The sequence below is a fragment of the Dreissena polymorpha genome, chromosome 14 (assembly GCF_020536995.1).
Source record: "Dreissena polymorpha isolate Duluth1 chromosome 14, UMN_Dpol_1.0, whole genome shotgun sequence".
NCBI classification, from domain to species: domain Eukaryota; kingdom Metazoa; phylum Mollusca; class Bivalvia; order Myida; family Dreissenidae; genus Dreissena; species Dreissena polymorpha.
Window position 1 is genome coordinate 36,811,195 of NC_068368.1, and position 20,598 is coordinate 36,831,792.

General features: G+C 32.9%; 1 long non-coding RNA gene across 2 annotated transcripts; it reads left to right on the forward strand.

Annotated features, from left to right (window-relative positions):
• The first annotated feature begins 7,324 nt into the window (after window positions 1–7,324).
• Window positions 7,325–12,570, forward strand: LOC127858745 (uncharacterized). Of its 2 annotated transcripts, none has more exons than XR_008039035.1 (3): window positions 7,325–7,628; window positions 8,440–8,599; window positions 8,901–12,570. It is a non-coding gene; the product is annotated as an uncharacterized LOC127858745 (long non-coding RNA). The 2 variants fall into 2 exon arrangements; XR_008039034.1 differs by having other exon boundaries at window positions 7,326–8,034.
• Window positions 12,571–20,598: the final 8,028 nt, after the last annotated feature.

Here is a 20,598-nt window from a genome sequence, read left to right on the forward strand (position 1 = left end):
AATTGCTCGGCTTTCTCTAGTGCTGAAATTGTTACTTGAAATATACATCGTTTCAACTCTGTTACTACTTCGTAACACTCGATACTATGCTCGAGATTCAGTATAACGGATTTAACAGATTTACATTTCTTTTAGCACTTATCTTTTCTATGATGCGTTCCAAATCTTGCAGTATGGACACCCTGTGTTCTGCTAAAGTCGACAACACGATGCAGGATTTGTAGACGAACACAAGTTTACTGATCGAAGTCTAGCGTAGAACTGACCAAACAATGAACACCCCGTGCAAATTCCCGCCTATGTCCACCTGAGTGACCATCACTCACGTGACAACCACACGCATGAACGAACCGCAAATATACCTGTTTTGTGCGGTGCGTTATGTTTAGACATACGTTCTGTGCTATACTCCGTAACGCACAGAACTGAAAAAAATCTATTCTTTAACTCTTACATCGTTCAAATTCAAAAGGATTTGTGGGCGTAATTCAAACGCAGTGACTCGTGAAACTGTTAATAATGCGCACTGTTTATATTCTATTTATAGAATAGGATTTTACCACTATTGACCTTAAACTCATATAACCATCTCACTCTGGATCAGCAGACGATTTATTTCATAAATCAATCTCTGGGTTAATGGTCGCCATCTTTCGAACTACTTTCAAAAGTACAACAACAACAATAACAGTAGAAGACAATTTTAATTGCGAAAAGTTGAAAAATTGAGTACATGTGTCACGGTTGTTGAGTGAAATAGTGTTATTTTCAACTGTGTATGAAGCATGTGAACTGGTAGTGAAATAACCGAATTGTTGGTGGAATTGGAATTTAGAAATATATCTAATAATTGAATTCATCATCGTGGAGAATAATCATCAGCATCATTTCTGTGGAACATTGCACTATTAAAAAAAACAAGTGTTTCATAGCTATGGTGCTTTTGACATAGTTCACTAACCATCAAGACTGAAATGATTCATGCACACAGGTAAAGTAAATAATTGAATTTGTGCAGAATGTTTATTTTTTACAAATTATTATTTAATTTGACCAATTTATTTTAGATTGATTGCTCTGAAACTCAAAGTCTAAAGCTTAGTAAGACACTTAAGCCAGTTTTCTGAGAAGAAACAATACTTGTTCAGAGTATAGCAGGATCATGCGGCCTCTGGTTTATTTATTTGGCCTCGGCCTTTAACCTGGGTCGCTTTGATTTCAGGTGTTTAGCCCCCATATCAACAAGGCTCTCGACCCTATATGTAGTTATTCATATTGTTTAAAGATTTTGAGAACCCTCACTCAGTGCCAGTGGGGATAAAACAGGGACCTTCTTATAGCTAGATGAATGCATCAAATATGCCAGCAACACTTTATAATCAATAACTTTATAATTGATGATTCTGTTCTTTTAACTACATTACTCATTTACCAAAACAATGTGAAACACATTTTTATGCCCCCAAAGGAGGGCATATAGTGATCGCACTGTCAGTCTGTCTATCCATCACACTTTGCATTTAGGTTTCGAAAAAATGCTCATAACTTCTATGTTGCTTCAGATGTAACATTCATATTTGGTATGCATGTGTATATGGACAAGGCCTTCCCATACACACACAAATTTTGACCCCTTTGACCTTGAACTTAGGGTCGGCATTTAGGTTTTGAAAAATGCTCATAACTTCTATTAAAGCGTTTATCGGGGGCGTATGTCATCCTACGGAGACAGCTCTTGTTTATGCTACTGTCCTCTGCACAAACCATGATATATCTGCATATATGCCTCCAACCAAATCAGTAAAACTATTTGTCACTTAATTACAGTAAACTTATTGCATGTTAACTTTTCAACAATATATATATACATGTATATATAATTATATATAACAGATCTTGAAAAAAACTCACATCAAACTTCAAATTGTTTTAGTAAATTATAGGCTTTAATTGGTATTGTGACATTGACACCACTCATGCATGCGACTATACAATTATACAACTATGGAGCACATTATTTATGAGAAATTCCAATACATCAACATATCGTCTCAGATTTAAGGCAGATAATCTAGTGCTTTTTTGCTGCCATTTTTACTATTACACATTTTTTCATTTTATGTTATGATGCATTGATCTTGTTTCTAAATTAACCAAGCAATCATGTTAAACTTTTGAAGAAAGATGTTGTCTGATAAATATAGAAAATATAATCACTACAAAGTGAACTAAATTCAGTTGAATACTGTGACCAACAAAGATTTGCCAAAGAGCAATTCAGATCATGATTTAAATTAAATACAAGTAATATGAAAGTCTGCCTATTGGATCCCAGTTAAGACTTATTTGTCAAATCTGCACATTAATTTTCCCTTAGCCATGTAGAATTGGGGATTAAATACCATCAAGTCATGTAAAAAGGAGCAGGGTATAGCACGCTGCTATTGATTTCTTGAGCTTTCACATGAATTTTACGGGTAATTTTCATACAACAAATGATATTATGTAGTGTAATGATAAAGCATTATGAGCACAAATTATATCTCTTACTAGTGGTGCAAAAATCATTTAAGTGTCACATTTCAAAAGAAAATTTATATAAAAAGGTATTTATAATTGTTAAAACGTTATAAAAGGTTATTTCAATACACTAAAGCATTTAATTACAAGAACAAGTGCATTTTATGTCCATTACAATACATGTAACAGTATTGGCATTGTATTTATCTGCATTTGATGTGCATTTAATACACTTAAAAATGCAGATAAGACACACTTCTAACAGAAACAAATGTATTTTTTTCTGCATTTTTCCAGCATTAATACTCTTCAAGTGTATTTTTTATCATCCCAAATACACTTTACCAGGAAAAAGGTATGTTAAAATGCATTTTTAGTTTGTTTTAAGTATATTTTCAAATGCATTAAGACACTCTTTTCTTTTGCAAAAAATGTTGAACAAAAACTTGAAAATATTTAATATACTAAAGTGTAGTAATAATTAAAGTTTTGTATGAGCATCAAAAACAGTGTCAAATTCATACCAGTGCCTATTTAGTAGCAGTAGGCCTTATATGGTCTACTTGTGGTAGAAATAATGCATTTTGTATAATACAACATACATAAATTAAAAAATATAGCTGCCCATACAGTTCAATACAATGTTCAATTAACTACACTATGCAAAGTTGAAATATGACATCAAGCTTGGAATAATCTTTTCAATAATGAATAATATGCTGTTTTAATTTATAAGTGAAATAGACACTTGCATATAAAAACTGATTTTAAATCAAAACTAAATGTTTAATTTGATTTTTAGCTCCACTGGCCAAAGGTCCTGTGTCCATCGTGCATCCATGCATAAACTTTTCCTTTAAACATCTTCTTCTAAACAACTGGTCAAATTCTGATGAAATTTCTTAGGTATGTTTCTGGGGTGAACCGCTTTCAAATTTGTTCAAATTATGCCCCTGGGGTCAAATTTGACTCTGCCCTGGGGGTCACAAAATTGAAAATTTGCTTAAATAAGGCCTATTTTGTGAAAACTTTCAAAATCTCCCGTCCATAACCATTGGGCCTAGGGCTATCAAATTTGGTATGTAGAGACATCTAATAGTCCTCTACCAAATTTGTTCAAATTATACCCCTGGGGTCAAATTTGACCCTGTCCCGGGGGTCACAAAAGTGAACATATGCTTATATAGGGTATATTTTGTGAAAACTTTACAAATCTTCTCGTCCATAACCATTGGGCCTAGGGCTACCAAATTTGGTATGTAGTGGCATCTTATAGTCCTCTACCAAGTTTGTTCAAATTATGCCCCTGGGGTCAAGTTTGACCCTGCCCCGAGGGTCACACAATTGAACATATGCTTATATAAGGCCTATTTTGTGAAAACTTCAAAAAATTTCTTGTCCATAACAATCCGGCCTAGGGCTATCAAATTTGGTATATAGTGACATCTAATAGTCTTCTACCAAATTTATTCAAATTTAATCCCTAGGGTAAAATTTGACCCTGCCCCGGGGGTCACAAAATTGAACATATGCTTATATAATGCCTATTTTGTGATAACTTAAAAAAAAATCTTGTCCATAACCATTAGGCCTAGGGCTACACAATTTGGTATGTAGTGACATTGTATAGTCCTCTACTTAGTTTGTTCAAATTATGCCCCAGGGGTCAAATTTGACCCTGCCCCGGGGGCCACAAAATCAATTATATGCTTATATAGTGCCTATTTTGTGAAAATTTTAAAACTCTTCTTGTCCTTAACCATAAGGCATAGGGCTACCAAATTTGGTATGTAGTGACATCTTATAGTTCTCTACCAAGTTTGTTCAAATTATGCCCCTTGGGTCAAATTTGACCCTGCCCGGGGTCACAAAACTGAACATACGCTTATATGGGGCCTATTTTGTGAAAACTTGAAAAGTCTTTTGTCCATAACCATTGAACCTAGGGCTACCAAATTTGGTATGTAGTGACATCTAATAAACCTCTACCAAATTTGTTCAAATAATGCCTCTGGGGTCAACTTTGACCCTGCCCCGGGGGGTCACAAAATTGAATAAACGCTTTTAAAGCGCCTATTTTGTGAAATCTTTAAAAATCTTCTTGTCGAAAACCATTTGGACTATGGCTACCAAATTTGGTACGCAGTAACGTCTTATAGTCCTCTACCAAGTTTGTTCAAATTATGCCCTTTGGGTCAAATTTGATCCTGACCCGCATGTCACAAAATTGAACATTATATACGCTTATATCTTGCTTATTTTGTGAAAACTTTAAAAATATTCTTGTCCTTAAATCTAGGACCTAGGGCTACCACATTTTGTATGTAGTGAGATATAGTAGTCCTCTACAAAGTTTTCTCAAATTATGCCCCTGGGGTTAAATTTGACCCAGCCCAGAAGGTCACAAAAGTGTACATGTGCTTAAATAGGGCCTATATTTAAGTATTTGCACATGCAGAGAAATTTGTTTCAGCCTTTTTTTCAGCAGTGGAGTGATACAAGGCCATCATGACCCTCTTGTTTAAATACTCAAAAAATGAAACCTATAAATGTTTATAAATGCTGTCAGAATTATAAAATATGCAATTACTATAAATACAAATGCCAGGGAAAAGTGCTTTTTGTACTAAAAAATTCGAATGAATATTACAATAATACATTCTGAATACTTTAGTATGTAATTAACAGTTTTTGTCTGAGAAAATCACTAAATTTTATATATTTATTCAAATTCACATAAATCATATTTCAAAAACACATCATTACTTCAAATCCTTTTACACAATACTGAAAAAAATGCACAGTTTCTGATTGTTATTGATTTTTTATTAATTTATACATTTTTTAATCTTAATGCATCCTCAATTGTATAATGCAAATCTTAATCTGTTTTAACAATTATAATATAAAGATTAAGGCTGACTCAGTAAAATAATAATCCATGATTTCTGCAGTACTTGCAGACAAAATAGGAATACTGCTGTGATATTATCTATCTTTCTAATGGGATATTAATTTGGCTTCAATAGAAAAAAATCAAAGCATACACATGTATAAAATGTGTATGTATATATTAGTTAAACTTAAATTGATTGACCATCGATAAAAAGATATTATAATATATGTATGTATATATATATCCTTGTAAAACTAAAAATTAAATATGTATGTTTCTATTACATCATTTAGGACTTTTATTTTCAGACAAAGTAGAGTGAAGCTTAAAACAGTATCCAATTGTAACAGTCAATTTTGGGAAAATCAACCTTATAAATATTTTCTGTGTTGGCCAATGTCATAATTGGTATAAAATGTATATTGAACTGGATGTTTTCTTTATTTTAAATGATAACATTTGCTTGGTCAGCCATAATTGTCACAATCAAGTGGTCTTTTTACACTGTAGTTTTCTCACTGACTATGGGTTTGTTCTGAGAATGAGCCACACAAAGTATCGTTGGGGAGAAGAGTTGTCAATTTTATGTTTATCAGTCTTTCATAATCCAGTATACCTGTAAAAAGGGAATTTGTAACTAATAATCACACAATATACACAATTAAAATTGTATGCATTTAGATTTATTTAGTACTGCACATTAATCATTTTCCAAAAATATGTAGCAACATTACATTATATAATGCTGCAATACTAAAGTAATTTACTAATTAAAGGTCGCTGATGTGTAATGGATGTGGTGTCCACCTAATGATCTGGAGGTCACTGGTTTGATCCCCAGTGTGGGAGCATTCTTAAGAAATCTCCAAGAGACACCCAAGTACTGGTTCTAGGCCCAGGAAACGAACTCAAGAGCATTTCACATACATGTACGTAGTTAGTACTTTAAATTTAATAGAACTAAAAATGGGTTAAAACAACTGAAACCCTTATTTATACATTTTATTTTTAATCAAGCAAATGTGCAAATTCATTAAAAATAATGAGTAAAATTTAAAAATTCTACTTTAAAGTAATCATGATAATTTAGATCATTTTCAGAATATTTAATGATGATAATGATACAATTATATATTCCCTAAATGATAAAAATAAAACATGTTATGTTAATTTAAGAAAAAAACGTTTTAATTTTATCAATATCATGGTAATTACAACTAGATACAGGCAATTAGATCAGAAACGTGCATTAATTATATTAACCCATTCATGCCTAGCGTACTGAAAAAAGGACATTGCAAACAGCGTAGACCCAGATGAGACGCCGCATGATGCGGCGTCTCATCTGGGTCTGCGCTGTTTGCTTAAAGAAATTTCTTTAAGAAATATTCTTAATATAGAAATAAATATACCAGACACCCCTACTTTTGGAAATAAATTGATCCAATTTAGAAGGATGGGAGAGTCCACTGGGCATAAATGGGTTAATGAACAACCCAGACATTTGTAGTGATTTATGGTCACTATTTGATTAACGTTCTATACATGACCTGTCATAAAAGGTATTTTTTTGCCAGTACTACAATCGGCAATGAAAGTCTGTATTGCATACATATTCCAACGTCTATTATCGATTCGCTTCCTCAAACTGAACAAATATTTAATGTTTACATCGCGAAACGTAATGCATCCAGTTTCACTTTCGGTTTGGATGGTTTTGTAAACACCGTAATTTCATCTTAAAAATTGGATGATAGGGGGATTAAATAATAATGGAAAAGTAAATCACTTGGATAATAGGTCAAAATGCAACACAAATGAACGTTAATAGTGCTCTTAATATCAAAGTTTCGGTAAAAAGTTTGGCGCTAGTTCAACGCGCATGTATACAGCCTCATAACAATAGACTGACAACCTTTTGGGTAAAAGGTCACATAACCCCAAACCGGAACTCCTGTTTTTAGGGTTACATGCAGTCAGTTTGATACTTAGCACACATTGTTGAGTGCATGCTGCCTAGGATTTGTAAAATACATTGCAAATGGTTGGTTTTGGTATCAACATGAAGGTATATTTGTAAGCAATAAGAAAATAAGCCATTTTTGTGCTCTACTTTTTGTGTTGATGGTTCCCGGCTTTGAAAGTAGGTCATACTATTTGAGCCCAAAATGGTTGTCTGCACAGCTGTCAAAACCGGTTTGCCTTTTCTAAGGTAATTATTTTGAGTTTGCGCGTATAGAATTTAATGACATGCATTTTTTTCAAAAGATTATGCATTAATCTTTCCAATGATGTATGATGATATAGTGGGTATGCGCTTGATCATGGTAAAAATTGATATCGAACTTCAACTATTTTATATGTAATATAGAAGGAAATTAATTGCGCATGCGTAACCTTTAAGCACATCCGACCAAGTTAGTCGTCTGCCAGAATTTTGACATTTGAACATCAAAAACTCTCTGTATTGCAAAACATAACTGCCAGATGTCATTTTGACCCAAATTAGGGCTGTTTGCAATTGGGCTGTTGCACTTAGGGTCATAAGGGGGGTAAATGCTGGAAAATCACACCGAAACCTGTTCCGGAGACATATTCTAAGACTAGTTAAACACCCGGTATTGTTTTTCAGTGCCATTTTGACATTAATTTGCATCAATCTCAATAATGAACCTATTGCATGTCTCTATTTCATCTGTATTTATTATTATTGTTTACTTTTTGAGCCTTTCACTGTTAAAAATGCCCGCCAATTTTGGACCGACACTTCTATCTGCCTTCGCCTTCAACCCATTCAGGCAGATCTACTCAGAATAACACTACTTTGCCTTATTTTACCTGTTTGGATATCTTGCTGAGTTCAAGTAATATCAAGTATTCAGGTGAAAACACAAAAATGATAATAATATTATGCTTTCTTTCCTGGAAGAATGTTGTTGCGATAGACCCTGCATGAAAAACACCAGGGAATCTGTATTTAAGTGACCTTAATATTATGCGTAAAACTAAGTGTGCATTTGTAGGCGGTGTCGAAATGGGTCTATAGCTCTGCCTGAACTGTCGTCCAATTGGTTTACAAGTCCGGCTGAAGTGACCGGCCATCAAAAACTGTACAGCGTGACTGATTCGGAGACGGCCCTCAACACTCGCACAGTCGTGTCGAGAGGATCGGTGTCTTTGCAGGTTAGTACGCCGTTATTTTCAATTAAATCTATTGTAAAATGATTTCGTTGATATCCTGGCACACTTTTGTCACCAAAATTAGGAAAATTGGGTGTTTTACATTGACTGCAGCTCTGAAACCAAATTTTGTGGCGATAACTTTGCCGGTGTGCCCGACAATGTGATGCCGGCGTGGTGAATTAACCATTTGTAGCAAATAAAGCAAGAAAGACTATTGAAAGCTTACTCTAATTGTATCTAACTTACATTAGTTGGCACCGTAATGAGTAAATGCGCACAAAAAACCTTTTTGTTTTCTCAGATTACACGGAATTGAGCACCCGGGCCAGACTGACACTTTCCGGAGCCTGCCCGAGACGGAACTCGAGCCGAGGAATCATAGGTCCAGGTGTGACAAAAGACTTAAAGCTCATGTCTGACGATGACTTTTTTTAGTCATGAAGTCAAGTGTGTTGTTTTTCCATGCAAGTGAGCCCTTTTGTTGGGTCAAATGACATCAGAATTGCTGCTTCTACATGGATTTTACCTAAAATGTGCAAAAAAAAAATAAAAAAAAGTTTGTTCGAATCATGTTCAAAACCTGCTTTGATGCACAAATATTGCCATTGATGATTTTTTTCACTTATTAAGCCATATGTAAGATCAGCTTTGCCTATTAGAACCGAAAGACATGCCTTGTATGGAGTCTAAGTGCTGCATGTATGATGTAACCAAGTTTGGCTTTTCTACCTTAATTCTTGACGCGAAACGCTGTTACGCATGGCGCTTTCAACGGCAACTTTTATGAATAAATCTGTGTGTCATTGTACCGGAACTTTGTGATCTTTCTCAAAACAGATTATACCTATTGGAAAAGTGCCTTTAATTTAAATTTGAAGGGGTTGGGTTCTCTTAAAGGTCACATAACCCCAAACCGGAACTCCTGTTTTTAGGGTTACATGCAGTCAGTTTGATACTTAGCACACATTGTTGAGTGCATGCTGCCTAGGATTTGTAAAATACATTGCAAATGGTTGGTTTTGGTATCAACATGAAGGTATATTTGTAAGCAATAAGAAAATAAGCCATTTTTGTGCTCTACTTTTTGTGTTGATGGTTCCCGGCTTTGAAAGTAGGTCATACTATTTGAGCCCAAAATGGTTGTCTGCACAGCTGTCAAAACCGGTTTGCCTTTTCTAAGGTAATTATTTTGAGTTTGCGCGTATAGAATTTAATGACATGCATTTTTTTCAAAAGATTATGCATTAATCTTTCCAATGATGTATGATGATATAGTGGGTATGCGCTTGATCATGGTAAAAATTGATATCGAACTTCAACTATTTTATATGTAATATAGAAGGAAATTAATTGCGCATGCGTAACCTTTGGGTAGTAAAGTAGTAATACAAGGCAATATGGCGACCGTTAGCCACGAGGCCTATCTTACGGAGGAATCCGAGATAGCCGATGTATCACGATTGATAACCATCTGATGTCCCACTGTTTACATTCTATTTATAGAACAGGTTTTTCCATTATTGACCTAACTATATAATAATGCCGAGAGTAGCCTTTACAGGATAACCAGGTCGAACCTCAAAGACCTCGTGAAGAGGCCGATAGGACCTGTAAATAAACTCTGATTTAAAAAACAAAACTTTACAGGATAAAGCATATATGTAACTGGCTGTGATCAACTCTCGTAAGGATGAGGTTGATGTTATCTTGTGTAATCTGCCTTATAGCTACCATTATGCCACTATGATTAACACAACTGTTATTAATACATACTGTAAATGCTCATGTCAATAAGACATGCTTTGTGATTGTATAACTCAACCATAGTGTACATACATGTCTTACTATAAGATAAGAAGCAATCCAATAGTTGTTGTCTTTTTCAAATACTTTTGTCCAAGTGTTTATCTTTAATTGTATGAGTATTACTATTATACAATGATATACAGTAACTGTTGTCTTTTTCAAATACTTTTGTTCAACTGTTTATCTTTAATTGTATGAGTACTACTATATTATACAATGATATACAGTAGTGGTTGTCTTTTCCAAATACTTTTGTTCATCTGTTTATCTTTAATTGTATGAGTATAACTGTTTTACGATGATATACAATAGTTGTTATCTTTAATTGTATGAGTATAACTGTTATACGTGGAAATACAATAGTTGTTATCTTGTTCAAATACTTTGTCCAACTGTTTATCTTTAATTGTATGAATATTACTATTACACAATGATATACACTATGAATCTTATCCCTACAAACCATCTATGGTTTTGTTTTCGCATAGGTGGTCGCATATGGGTTTATTCATTCATTGGTGAACATAAAAATATTTGTCTCTTAATAATATTGTACTATATATGTGTGTATAGATAGATATATATATAATATATTTCCCCATAGATCACCTATTCAAATAAATAGGTGATCCTTTTTTTGGGGTAAATTTAATACTAAATAAATACCAATAGCCCTATTTTATAACTTTCATGACTATAATATGTACTCATGACTAATCAAAGCAAATCTTTAAACAAGATTATTTTATACAATTGTTATTGTAATTGCTAAATAATCTTGACAAATGTGAATCCTTTAAATGTGCTATATACAGAATCTTGTTGAGCTGATAAATTTGTGACACAAAATTCATATTAATTTATTGAACTGCTTCAGTAATATTACAGAAATATAATATATATGGTTAATCTGTCATAAGATACACTATGTAATCAATTTCTAACATCTTGAGTGGATGATCTTAAACTTTTACTTTCAAGAAAAGGCTGCACACAATAAAAAAGCTGCAGTTTTTAACTGCCTATGAACTAAGAGATGCCTTGTAAACAGCTTTTTTTCTTCTAAACTGACAGGTACCTTGATACAATTTGTATACTTAAAATACATAAAAACATGTACTATCTGAAATACAAGGTCATAATCACATAGTGTAATTAGCTATTCTTTTTCAGTTATGTAACTAAGAACTTGTACAGGTATGGACATTTTTTATTTTGTATGTGTCTTTTTTCCCTCAATCTGTAGGTAGTAATATTGAGAGGTAAAATATATATTTGCACTGACTTTTTCAAACTCTACCCAGATACTGTGTTATGCTCCTCGTATGCTGAGTGACACACCTATTTATTATACACAAGCAGTATGCATAAGCTCATTAGCTTGCTGGTGTTTTCATTTTGTTTGCACTTTGTGCTGTATGCCTGTTTGATTGTTTGAACAAAGATATAATGTATTGTATGCATTGCTGTATGTGTTTATGTATTTCCAGAAAAATCAATGTGCTATTTGTTATCATATTTTAAAGGCATGGGATCTGAATTTAGTATTATTAAGCTTAACTATACAAAATGACTAGTGTTCTGAAAATTGTCTCTTTAAATCATAACTTTATGGTACCTTGATATTAAGTGTTATACTAATAATACAGAACAATATACTATCTGAGATACAATGCCATAGACACATAGTGTAGTTAGTTAGTTCCTTTTTAACGAGGCAACTAAGAACTTTTACAGATATGGAAAATTATTGTTTGTGTGTTTGATTTTTTTCCCTCAATCTCTGGATTGTCATACTGAGAGGTTAAATATAACTTACACCGGCTTTGTGTTCTCAAACTCTACCCAGATATTGTGCTATGCTCTTTGCATACTAAATGACATACTTATTAACAACTTATTGATTACATACAGGAGTATCATTTATAAGCATATTGGCTTGTGCTTATTATTTACATGTTATGTTGTATGATTATATACATGTGTTTTATGCATAACCTTATTGGCTTGTGCTTCTCTCCAAATGGTATGTTGTACAGTTATATACATGAGTATTATTTATAAGCTCATTGACTAGTGCTTTTTTGTTCACATGTTATGCTGTATAGTTATATACATGAGAATCATTCATAAGCTCATAAGCTCATTGGCTTGTGTTTTTTGGTGTGCACAATTTGTGTTGTATAATTATATACATGAGTATTATGAATAAACACATTGGCTTGTTTTTTTGTTCACATGTTGCTTTTTATGGTTGTTCATATGTTTTATTTTATTTTATTTTTTTCTATGTCTCTACTAGGGACACGTCTTTTATTGTGTTTTCTTCTTACTTGTATGATTATCTCTTTTTACTTCTTCAAGTCTATGGAATATTTATCTTTTTGTATTCTTAATTTTTGTTTTCTATTTTTGTTTGTATGTATGGACATCTTATGTCCTATAAGAGAAACCAACTGGACACATTATAAAATAAAAATTTACTGGACAAGCACATACAAATTACGATTCACACCACCCTCCACCTACTTAAATGATTAAATTATGTACTTTAAATGTTAAAGGATTAAACAATAAAGACAAACGCATAAAAATCTTCAAATGGTTAGACGAAAAAAAATATAGTATATGCCTTTTACAAGAATGTCATTTGACACCTACTTTAGCACAAACCTTAAAAGATGAATGGGACGGAGAAATCTATCTCAGTGGAGAACATACTAATAAACAAGGCATTGCCTTTCTGATAAAAAATAATGTAGGTGTCACAGTCGATAACTTTAAGGAAATAATAATTGGCAGACAAGCAAGTATAGATATCAAAATACACGAAACACAAATAACATTAATCAACGTCTACGGCCCTAACATAGACGATTCCACATTTTACGAAACATTACAATCTTTATAATAAATAACCAAGATAAAAACATTATAATCGGTGGTGATTTCAATACGGTCCTGAACCCATTAATAGATAAAACGAATGGAAACCTTTATACTCATACTAAAAATAGAAACATTTTAAACAACATAATTGAAAACTACAATATGATAGATATCTGGCGTACAGTATACCCAAACGAGAGCAAATTCACCTGGCATTCAAACACAAAACCAACAATATTTTGTAGATTAGACTATTTTTTAATATCTGAATCTCTTTGCAACATTATTGACACATGTAAAATAAAACCAGGATTTATGACTGACCACTCTCTAGTTGAACTTAAACTGCACAATATACAACCTGAAAGAGGCCAAGGATACTTTAAAATTAACAACAGCATCTTATTAGATACACAATATCAAACACAAATAAAACAGGAAATATTAAATACAGTTCAAAATAATAAAGATGCAAACCCAAACACCTTATGGGAAGTAATTAAAGGAAATATACGTAACACAGCAATTAGATACACATCATTTAAACAAAAAGAATCGAATTTTATAAAATATTCTGGAATGATATAAAAACACATCCAATTAATTCACTTAACTATTCATTTAACAACGAAAACTTAACTACGCTACAAAAACAAGGTATTATTTCACTTATTTCAAAACCTGGAAAAAACTTAGAATCCTTATCAAACTGGCGCCCGATTAGTTTACTTAACAATGATTACAAAATTGCAACTAAAAGTATAGCAAACAGAATAAAAAAAAATATTACCATCAATCATTTCAAAATCTAAATCTGGTTTCATAAAAGGACGTTACATTGGTGAAAACGTTCGTCTTATCCAAGAATGCATAAACTATTTCAACAATTCAAATAATCCTGGTCTAATATTCTTTGCAGACTTTGAAAAGGCATTCGATTCGCTTGATCATTCATTTATGTTCTCTTGCTTAGAAAATATGAACGTTGGTGAAAGTCTCATTCAATGGGTCAAACTATTCTATACCGATATTAACAGTATAATCATCAACAATGGCTCCTTTTCAAACAGTTTTAGCATCGAACGAGGGGTTCGACAAGGATGTCCACTCTCATCATCGCTTTTTATTATTTGCATAGAGTATCTATCACATCACATCCAATCAAATGAACACATAAAAGGCATATCACTAGAACCTGACGAAGAAATCAAACAATCCCTATTTGCTGATGATGCAACTTATTTTTTAAATAACAATAGCGATTCTTTCCATAACCTCCTTTACGGAATGACATCGGGTCTTAAACTAAACAAAAGTAAATGTACTGTGCTACGAGTAGGTAAATTAAAACAAAGTAATGTTCAATATAAAAAAGAAATGAAATTTAATTGGACATCCGATGAAGCCACAACGTTAGGAATTACATTCACAAATAATGAAAAGGATACAGTTCTTAAAAACATAATACCTAAATTACAGAATTTTAAAAACTGCTTAAAATCATGGCATCATCGTAAACTTACACTAATCGGAAAAAACACAGTATTGAAAACGTTTGCACTTCCTAAATTAATATATGTATTAACAGTTCTCCCAAATCCACCAAGTGATGTTATTAACGATATAAAATCAGCAATATTCAATTTCATATGGGACGGTAAGCCTGATAAAATAAAAAGAACTCAGTTAATTCAATCTGTAGAAAATGGAGGTCTCCAATTAACGAACATTGAATCATTCTTGAATGCAATCAAATGCAGCTGGGTTAAACGATACCTAGATAATACCAATACGAGTAAATGGAAATTATTCTACCAGAAAATCCTAAAAAAATATGGTGACTCCTTACTCTTTGAATGTAACATCAGCAATAATATCTTACATGAAATTGCAAACGAAAACATATTTCTGTCTGATGTTCTATCAGCGTGGAGTGATGTCACTCATAACTTAGAGACCCAAACCAGCAGTAAAACAATTTTATGGAATAATAAAGACATAACTTCAAACAATAAGACGTTTTTCTATAAAGACTGGTTTGAACGAAGCATTAAATATGTCGACCAATTATATGACTACAGAATTAAGGATTTCTACTCTTTTGATAATATATGCTACATATACGGAATACCTTCAAATAATTTTTTGAAATACTACACACTTATCAAAAGCATACCCATACATATTAAATCGGAAACCAATACAAATAATACACCATGTACTCAAACAACATTTGTAGAAAACATACTTGGAAGAAAAAACAAAACAAATAAAATATTTTACACACTACAAATTAAAAACCCTACAGAAAACTCCAAAATCCAAAATAAATGGCAAGTTCTTTTTGGAGAAAATGAACTTAATTGGAAACACATATTTACCATGCCATATAAAGCAACTATTGAAAGCACACTGAGAAATTTTCAATATAAATACATCCATAGAATTATAGCTACAAATAAATATCTCTTTAAATGTAAATTATCTAACTCAAATCTGTGTGACTTCTGCAGTGAAAACATTGAAACTATAGAACATCTTTTTTGGGAGTGCAAACACATCCAGCCTATTTGGAATCAATTAATATCTTTTCTTGAACAACATCAACTAAACGTTAAACTATCTCTCTTAAAGTAAGTTTCGGAATTAACTCATTGAAATCAATAGACTGTAATAATATTGTGAATTTTATGGTTATATTAATGAAATATTTTATCTTAAAGGGATCTTTTCACGCTTTGGTAAATTGACAAAATTGAAAAAAGTTGTTTCAGATTCGTAAGTTTTCGTTTTAGTTATGATATTTGTGAGGAAACAGTAATACTGAACATTAACCATGCTCTAATATAGCCATTATATGCATCTTTTGGCGATTTTAAAACCTAAAAATTATAAAGCGTTGCAACGCGAAACGATTGAATAATTTGGAGAGTTCTGTTTTTGTCATTAAATTTTGTGAAACTACGAAGATTGCTTATATAAGGTATAAAATACGTCAACAATGCGTACTCGGCGGAATAGCTCAGTAGGCTTAAGCGTTTTTACTTCAGGACTCTGGCAGGACTCCAGGGGTCACTGGTTCGAAACCTGCTCCGGGCAATGTTCTTTTCCTTTATTAAATTTTTTTCTTGATTTTTTACTGGAGCTTTTATGATCCAATGTTTACATTTATCAATATAAAGCATTTAATGAATAAGTTAAAAAAATGCCAAAATCTGTGAAAAGGCCCCTTTAAACATGAAGTACAAAAAACAAGTACCAAATTTTAATTGTTTTGTCCATAGTCTTAAACTAAAAATTCAAATTGAGAAAGAAATAGCCCTCAGTAATGACACATTACACATCTTTGAACAAAAATGGAATCGGATTAAATTCTCATAATGTTTTGTCCACTTATATACATTTCACTCTAATGTTAGTCTATCTCTCTAAAATAGTTTTGTTTATTTTTTTTTATTCTTATTTTTTCAGTCAGACGAGATCATTGTGAATATACAACAAAACACACAAGTCCAGTATCTTTTCTTTCAACTTTATACAATTCATCATATTTCATAACTATTCCTCTGTTGTTCTTTTCTTTTCTCTCAATTTTTTTTATATATATTAGCATATCTTGTATAACATGTCTGAACTATATTGCTTTGTACAATCACTATGTTGTATGATCATATACATGTTTACATTGTATGTATGATATTGAATAAAAAAAAAAAAAAAGCTTGTTGACGCTCTCAAATATTAAGCTATTTTTTATACTGTTAATATTTGGAGCATTTAGCCCATATAAAAAGTATAAAGTATTAGGGGAAAGCTGTTATCTCAAAAATCGACTGAAAAACTAATTTAATTCGTAAAAAATTACCCGAAATTATACAACCAACGGCTAAATGCAGTCCGTATGTTGTCCGCATCCGCATTAGAATGCTCACTTGAGCGTTCTTTTGCTGACGCCTATTGCGCGTGCGGATATGCAGATGCGGATGAATGGAATAAGCGTAGTGCATTTCAACTTGTTCTATTTATTTGCGGATGCGGATATGCGGATACGGACAGATGTAATACTAGCCTACTAATCCATCTGTCCGTATCCGCATTCGCAAATCATACAACGGATCATGAGTAATATTGTTTATTGATCTGTATAGATTTTTTTCAAAAATACGTTTTTATACGTTACAGAGGTTTATTTGCTTTTAACAAAGTTCGTAAAAATACGTTACAGTTCTTCTTAGTATTCTATGCGCTTCATTTTTCAGTTGTATAAAAGCGTAAAAATACGGTGGAAACCGCTATGGGGCATCCCTTTCTAAAACAAATTATAACGTATTTAAGCAGATAATTGTTTGACGATAAACAACTGTGACGGGTAAAAACGTATTTAAGGCCCGATTTTCGTTGTGAACCGTAAAATGTATTTAAAAAACGCGAAAATCCGTTACAGTTATGAAAATTGTGGAAAACAAGCACGTTTAACAACGTTGTAGGCGTTTCTTTAAAATAAAAAGCACCGGTTCTGAAAAGAGCAAAAATGGTATACGTTTCAATACGCTACAGCGTTTCGCTGCAAAATCGATCAGGTGCCTAAAGGATATAGCGTCCGTATTATGATTTTGTGGATACGGATGCAGATACGGATGCGGATAGATGGAATACTAGCCTTAAAGTTTGTAAAATTGAACGCAGCGCCTCGAGTTGCGAGCTTCGTGGGGCAGTTGTGATAAGAAAGTACTCGACACGTTTAAAGAATGATTAAAATCGATATAGTTTCTCAAAACAATGCTCATATGGCTAACTTCAACAAATTGAATTTCTAGTAATAATAATAATGATTGAGATTAAAAATTGGTAGTACTTTAAGGCATTTAACTATTATAAAGAAATTTTGCTCTATTATGTATGTTACAGAGCGTTGGTCCCATAGACCAACACAAAGTATGACATAAGTGACCGAGCCGGAATCACATTTCTGCCGAATTAGTTGATGGGCTCGGGTGCTGGCGTTGGTTGGAGCGCAGGGGTATGCCCCCCCCCCCCCCTGAACTTTATAGCAGAAGTCCTCTTTCTATGAATATGTATGTTAAGTTGTATATTCACTTGTTGAAGTTTTCAAACGTGAACTGTACAACGTATTTGCGGTTCTATACATCTTAAGGACACCTTTACTCATTATACTCCAAGACCAGACAATTAATTGCATTCGACTAATATGCTCCTTGGTGAAAAGGTCATGGTCGCGGTTAAAGCTCAATGGTCATTTATTTTTGTTTTTAAAAGTTCGCTATCAGAAAAGCACGTGTGTATTTGTATTTTCCATTCTACGTTTCCACATATGCAGTATGTTTTCGCACTGTCTATTTTCTACTCAATAGTTAACTTCTGAATTTCAGGGAACCGTTACGAAATATTTATAACAGAAGTCCAACTCTACACTTTTTAGAGAAATGAACGCCTAAAATTCGAAATGCGGGTACACACGTTGCGATGTGTTTATATAGTAATGGAATAATGTTACTTCCGATTGAATTATTAAAAAAGATTATATACACATTTTGCCAAAAATGTATTGTTTCAACACTTCAACAAATGCATAAAGAATATGAAAAATAAATTTCGTTAATAACATGTCTGCAGTGGTAATAAAAGCTTTTATTATATGCTGATTACTCGGGGATCCTTGTCCATGGTAATATGTAGCCGACATTGAACTTCTTTTATCTTCAGAGATGGAGCGTGTTAGTGAATGGCTTAAAGATAACAAGCTATCACTTCATCTTGTAAGACAGAATCCATACTCTTTGGTTCAAAGCCTGAGTTAAGGCCACAAAGTACTTAAAATATTTCATGTAATGATACAAATATTCAAGCCATATGTTAAGTTAAGTATTAAATAACTGTATTAAAAACTGCGTTTGAAGCTTGTCTAGCATGAGTTTCAAAAGTACTTGCAAATGATCCTCCAGTGGTAAATACAATTCCTTAATATGTAAAAGATTTTACAATTTCTATAACCTCGCCTTTATATGCAAAATTCATATTTCTCCTTAATTGTCCCCCTTTTTAAAAATCATTACATTAGTTTTATTTGAATTTACACATTGTTTCCACCTATCACAGTATTCTTCCAACAAGAAAAACCTTTATTAAGTTCTTCCTCTGATTCAGCCATAATTACAATATCATCTGCATATAGTAACATAAATAATTTCAACATTCCAATATCAATCCCATTAAAACCATTTAACATATAATGTTCCTCAATAGTATTCAAATAAATAGAAAAAAAGAAGGGTGATAAAGATTCACCCTGTCTCACTCCTTATTAACAAGTGAAGTCTTCATTACTTATTCTTATTACGGAAATAAGGACGTACAGACCGACGGATATACATATGACGTTACCATTAGTTATTTGACAAGAACCGAGTGTTCCGAATGAAAATAACGCCAACTTACATCATAGCGAATGAAAATGACATCATGTTCGACAAACCCACAGGTTAGTACAGCACACAGCATACCATGACAAACACACAGCATACCATGACGAAAACACAGCATACCATAACAAACACACATCATACAATGACAAACACAAAGTACACCATGGCAAAACACAGCATACCATGAACGGCACACAGCATACTATCACAAACACACAGAATATCATCGCATACACACACCATACTATGGCAAGCACACATCATAGTATTATAAGCACATAGCATATGATTTAAACCCACATCATTTCAATGACTTTCACAGCATACCATCACAAACACACAGCGTACCATCACAATCATACAGCATACCATTTCAAACATGAAACATGCCATGACAAACACACAACATACCATGACAAACACACAGCAGACTATGGTAAACACATATCATATCATCACAAACACAAAGGATACTATCACAAACACAAAGCATACCATCACAAATACACATCATAATATGGCAAGCTTACAGCATACTATTATAAACACATATCATATGATATAAACCCACACCATTTGAATGAAAAAAAAATCTGCGGGCGCTCTCAGAATCCGTTCTTGCCCTCGTGCTGCGCACTCGGCACATCATTTCAATGACTTTCACAGCATACCATCACAAACACACAGCGTACCATCACAATCATACAGCATACCATTTCAAACATGAAACATGCCATGACAAACACACAACATACCATGACAAACACACAGCAGACTATGGTAAACACATATTATATCATCACAAACACAAAGGATACTATCACAAACACACAGCATACCATCACAAATACACATCATAAT